The sequence below is a fragment of the Patagioenas fasciata genome, chromosome 29, assembly GCF_037038585.1.
Source record: "Patagioenas fasciata isolate bPatFas1 chromosome 29, bPatFas1.hap1, whole genome shotgun sequence".
NCBI lineage: Eukaryota > Metazoa > Chordata > Aves > Columbiformes > Columbidae > Patagioenas > Patagioenas fasciata.
The window spans coordinates 1,764,411-1,770,590 of record NC_092548.1 but is presented as its reverse complement, the minus strand read 5'-3'; positions in this window follow the sequence as shown (position 1 = coordinate 1,770,590).

Below are 6,180 nucleotides of genomic sequence, written 5' to 3'. Positions count from 1 at the left end.
ACACAAGTGTCACTGTGCTGTGGCACCTGAGATTCCCAAGAACTTCCACGTATTGGTCCAGAGTTGTGTGATTCCTCTTGAGGTGTCCTGGCCTATCTCCTCACTCACATGGTGATTTAGGCACCCACGTTTCCAATACATTCAGTCTTATCCTGAGACGCTCCACATCAATATGAACAGGAGGCTGTCGATGCCACCTGTTCTGGAAAGGGAGGGAAGGGAGAGCAGGGAAGGAAACAGAAGAAATTTGGCTTTATTGCTGTTTCTTGTGGAAATGCTCTCTGCTTGGCTGTTCCTGAAATCCCCCTAATCATCCACACCAGACTTGAAGCCTTTAGGAAAATGATGCACAAAGCCTTGCCTTGTAAGAGTATTTTCAATGTTAATGAGCCCTCTGCTGCCATGATCCTGAACTGCAGCTACTGAAACAACGAACAAACCTCTCATGAAGTGAAAGGCAGAAGCAAACCCCAAGTTTCTGAGGGTGTGTGGGACCCCACGAAGGGCCATCAGTGACACAGCTGTGAAGGAAACAACCAGTGCAGGTCCCTGTCCGTGAGGGCCGGTGAAGGAAAGACTTGGAGACACTGGTTAAAGGCGGTGAGGGCCATGTGGAGGTGGCTCTGATGCCATGTCAGCCCTTGATGCTTGTTCATCTCCAGAATGGCTGAGCCCTGACCCCTGGGACCTGGTAGATTTTTCTCCAATGTTTTTCAAGGCTTTTCCTGTGGTCACTGTGAGTGTTTTGTGTTTTGGGGTGGGTTTTCTGTGCTGTTGTTTTAACTGCAAGGCTCTGGTTTTCTGTGGAGCTGCAAATGCCTGTGAGTTCTTCACAACTCACCCAGCTTCTTTCATACACCTGGCAATGGTCACCAATCACCTCAATGTCCCAGTCCCACACTTGCTTGAATCCTCTATTTGGATCCATACCCATCACTCCAGGAGGTTCATGGATCCACCAGGCTCATGGATGATTCCTGAGGCCCATCCAAGTGTGGGCAGTGTAAGAGAGGAGCAGAGCAGGGTCAGCTCATGGGCCATGGCTGAGCACAAACACCCCAGCAGCAGCCATTCCCCATCTCCCAGGCACAGCCATGCCCACAGCATGCAAATGGCACTGCCATACATGATCAGCCCAAGAGAGGCCTTTCTTCCTTCCACATTCCCAGGAAAATCTTCCTCCTGTTCCTCCTCCACCTGCAGACATCAACTGCTTTCCATTTCTGGGCTCAGACATGGCTGGAAGGGTTCACTGAAGCCATCGGCCATCTCACTGCTTCTCCCTGACAGGCCCTGACCCTCTCCCACACCCACACATGGACAATCACAGCTGCTCAGGCCTCCCGCTCTTCAGAAGAGGCCTTGAGCTTCTTGGTTCTTCCTGGTGCTTGTTATAAACTTCCTCGCTCTCTCCAGAGTTCATGGTGAGCTTTCTTGTCCATAACAGCCCCTTTATGGCCATGTCTTACTAAATGGTTGTCTTTGTATGATCATTTGTGCAGAAAGGGCAGTCACAGGACAGCACCCAATGTGTCAAAACTGATGCCGAGTGAAATGCCGTAAAGCCCTGATGAGTTCCCCCTGTGTCTGTGTCTCTCCTGGAAGGAGTCTGTCCCGAGAAGGGGACCCAGCTCCTGCCACTCTCTGCAGAGGCACATGAGCAGTGTCCGTGCACCTGGGGACACAAAGGTGACGTTTGCCAGACCACCCTTCGTCTGAACCCCTTAGATGTGTGCTTGTGGATGAGGTACGAAGCCTTATAGTCCAAATACCTATTTAGGTATCATTGCCAGAGGGACTACCACTGATGCAGAGTGCTATTTTACAGATATTTAAATATTAGCCTGGTAAACTTTCATTTTTCTTTAAAAACTGACATTCCTAGACGTATTACACAAACACTTGAAGGATGCCTTTTAACATGATTGTCCACAGAAGGCCCACCAGCTGTGCATCTCAGGAACTGGGATGCCAGAGTTCAAGGGCAGGATGGTTTGGGCTCTGTGCTGGGATCTGGAAACTGAAACGCGCTCCCATCTCCCACCCCCTGCCCTCCTCAGTGGGGGCTGTGAGACATTCTGCCAGCAGGAAACACAGGTCAGCCAGGAGTGGTGGTGGAGCTGCTCTCTATGTGAGAGAGCAACTGCAATGTAGTAAATTCTGCCCAGGAGCGGATGAGGAACGAGTCGAGAGTGTATGGGTCAGGATCAAGGGACAGGCTGGCAGGGGTGATATTGTAGGTGTCTATTACAGGCCACCAGATCAGGCTGAGGAGGTTGATGAGGCCTTCTCTGCGCAGCTGAGAGTGGCCTCGCAGTCACAGGCCCTGGTTGTTGTGGGTGATTTTAACTTCCCTGATGTTTGCTGGAAGGACCATTCAGCCAGCCAGCCACAGTCCAGGAGGTTCCTCCAGCGCCTTGATGATAACTTCCTCATGCAGATGGTGGAGGAGCCCACCAGGAGAGGTGCCCTGCTGGATCTCATCCTCACTAACAAAGAGGGTCTGGTCGAAGCAGTAAAGGTCGAGGGCTGCCTGGGGTGCAGTGACCACGAGATGGTGGAGTTCAGCATCTCGTGTGGCAGGAACAGAATAGCAAGTAGAATTGCAACCCTGGACTTTGGCAGGGCTAATTTCGGCCTTTCCAAGCAATTGCTGGGGGAAATCCCATGGGCAAGACTGCTTGAAGGAAAAGGGGCCCAAGAGAGCTGGATTGCATTCAGAGATTGCTTCTTCCATGCTCAGGATCAGAGCATCCCCACACGTAGGAAGTCGAGGAAGGGAGCCAGGAGGCCTGCGTGGTTGAATAGGGGTCTGTTGGGTATGCTCAAGCAGAAGAGGCGAGTTTACAGGTCATGGAAGCAGGGACTGGCCACTTGGGAGGAATATAAGGCTGCTGTTAGAGGATGCAGGAGGGCAGCCAGGATAGCCAAGGCCTCCTTAGAATTACAGCTGGCGAGAGGGGTCAAGGACAGCAAGAAGAACTTTTTCAAATACACAGCAGATAAAACTAATACCAGAGGCAATGTAGGCCCACTGATGAATGAGGTGGGTGCCCTGGTGGCAGAAGACACAGAGAAGGCAGAATTGCTGAATGCTGCCTTTGTCTCTGTCTACTCTGCTGGAGGCTGTCCTGGGGAACCCTGTACCCCTGAGACCCCGGATGAAGCCAGGTCAATGGAGGAGTTTGCTTTAGTCGATGAGGACTGGGTTAGGGAACAATTAAGTAGTCTGGACGTCCATAAATCCATGGGTCCAGATGGGATGCATCCGCGGGTGCTGAGGGAGCTGGCTGAAGTCATTGCTGGACCGCTCTCCATCATTTTTGCCAAGTCTTGGGAAATGGGAGAGGTGCCCGAGGATTGGAGGAAAGCAAATGTCACTGCAGGCTTCAAAAAGGGCAAGAAGGAGGACCCGGGTAATTATAGACCGGTCAGCCTCACCTCTGTCCCTGGGAAAGTAATGGAACAGCTTATCCTTGGTGCCATCTCAAGGCACATCAGGGATAAGAGGGTCATTGGGGGCAGTCAGCACGGCTTTACCAAGGGTAAGTCATGCTTGACCAACCTCATAGCTTTTTATGAGAATGTACCAAGGTGGATGGATGATGGCAGAGCGGTGGATGTGGTCTACCTTGACTTCAGTAAAGCCTTTGACACAGTCCCTCACAGCATCCTCACAGCTAAATTGAGGAGGTGTGGTCTGGACAATAGAGTAGTGAGGTGGGTTGCAAACTGGCTTAAAGAGAGAAGCCAGAGAGTGGTGGTCAATGGTGCGGAGTCCAGTTGGAGGCCAGTATCTAGTGGAGTGCCTCAGGGGTCAGTACTGGGGCCAATATTATTCAATATATTCATTAACGATTTAGACGAGGGAATTGAGTGTACGATCAGCAAGTTTGCTGATGACACTAAGCTGGGAGGAGTGGCTGACACTGGAAGCTGTGCTGCCATCCAGCGGGACCTGGACAGGCTGGAGAGTTGGGCGGGGGATAACCTGATGGAATTTAACAAGGGAAAGTGTAGAGTCCTGCATCTGGGCAGGAACAACCCCAAGTTCCAGTATAGGTTGGGGAATGGACCTATTAGAGAGCAGTGTAGGGGAAAGGGACCTGGGGGTCCTGGTGGACAACAGGATGCCCATGAGCCAGCACTGTGCCCTTGTGGCCAGGAAGGCCAATGGCATCCTTGGGTGTATTACAAGGGGGGTGGTCAGTAGATCGAGAGAGGTCCTCCTTCCCCTCTACTCCACCCTGGTGAGACCCCATCTGGAATATTGTGTCCAGTTCTGGGCCCCTCAGTTCCAGAAGGACAGGGAACTGCTGGAGAGGGTCCAGCGTAGGGCAACAAAGATGATTAAGGGAGTGGAGCACCTCCCTTATGAAGAAAGGCTGAGGGAGCTGGGGCTCTTTAGTTTGGAGAAGAGGAGACTGAGGGGTGACCTTATTAATGTTTATAAATATATAAAGGGTGAGTGGCACGAGGATGGAGCCGGGCTCTTCTCGGTGGCAAACAATGATAGGACAAGGGGCAATGGGATCAAGCTGGAACACAAGAGGTTCCACTTAAATTTGAGAAAGAACTTCTTCTCAGTGAGGGTAACAGAGCACTGGAACAGGCTGCCCAGGGAGGTTGTGGAGTCTCCTTCCCTGGAGACATTCAAAGCCCGCCTGGACACCTTCCTGTGCGACCTCACCTAGGCGTTCCTGCTCCATGGGGGGATTGGACTGGATGATCTTTCGAGGTCCCTTCCAATCCCAAACATACTGTGATACTGTGATACTGTGACCACAGCCCCCACGCTCGCCCCATGATGCTGCTGCTGCCAAGACACAGCACAGCACGTCACCGTGGGGCTCTGACCTCACAGTCACATTGGAATCACCACATCTGCACACTGCTGCATGGCCTTGTGCTACACCAGCATGGAAGGAACCGAGGTGGAGAAGGGGGCACCTATTTTGGGAGGCAGCTCTGCCTGTGGGAGTGCACAGGCTCTCACTTCTTGCTTCCCAGAAATCAATCAATCAATCAATCAATCAATACCAAAAGCTACATATTAATAGTAAATTTAAAAAAAAAAAAAAAAGCCAACTTCAAGGGTCTTTACTTGTAGCTGTTTTTGTCAGGCAGCTCTCTGGGAAGAAACCAGCTTTTCCTGCTAGTTTGACCACAGCTTCAATGCCTTTAAAGCCACCACTTCTGAGCTCTGCTGCTCCAACACAGCCTCACAGCCCAGCAAAATCATAGTGCAGGCAGAAAGCTTCACCATACAGAGATGGAGACAGTCAGGAATACGTTCCTCTCAAAAGCAGACACTGTAAACCACGAGAAACCCTGCACAGAGTTGGAGAAGGGTGGAGGAAACGGTGAGGAAGAAGCAGAGAGGGGCAGAGACAGAAGAGATGAAGAGGAAGAAGGACAGAGTAGGAAAGAGGAGGGAGCAGGGAGGGACTGGAGCACAAAACAGGATGAAATGACCCCAAGGGCCCAGCACTCACCACAGTTCCTGCTCTCTGCACTGCCAGGCAAGCTGTGCAGTTCAGGCCCTTCTGTCTGCCTGCCTTTCCCTCCCCCTGTAGCTCCAGTCGTTTGTCCATCCTGCACCTAAGAGAACACATGGGTGTCTGACAGCTCTCACAGCACGAGGCTCCCCAGACGCACCCCACACACACACACACTATACGGCCGGACAGTGATTTTCCCCACTTACACAGACCCTGCGGTGCACGTTTGTGATCTGCTCTGCTGAGGCTGCTCACAGGGACTCTTCCTCACCCAGAGGGGCAGCTGTCTCTGGTGCAGCTGCAGCAGCAGCTGTGGGGATCCCCTGCACTTCACCCTCCAGCTGCTTCCCCTTCTCCTGCTCTCTCCAGCTCCAGCCCCAGCAGCTCCTCTCCAGCAAGTGCCCCCTGCCCCCTCCCCCGCCCAGGAGAACAAGGCCAGAGCAGCCCACACACACCTGGGCCAGAGGCAGCAAGACATCTCCAGGGCCCCAGAGGGAGGAAAAAGGGCCCCAGGGCTGGGCCGGGCGCTGCTCGGCCTCGGGCAGCTCCACGGGCGCCATGGCAAAGCTCACGCTGGCCGCCTGCAGAGCAACCGCCTGCTCAGCCTGGGCTGCGCCACCATTGGTCGGGAGGGCTGTCAGTCTCCTCCCCTGAGCTGATCCTGCAGCTCATTGGCTGC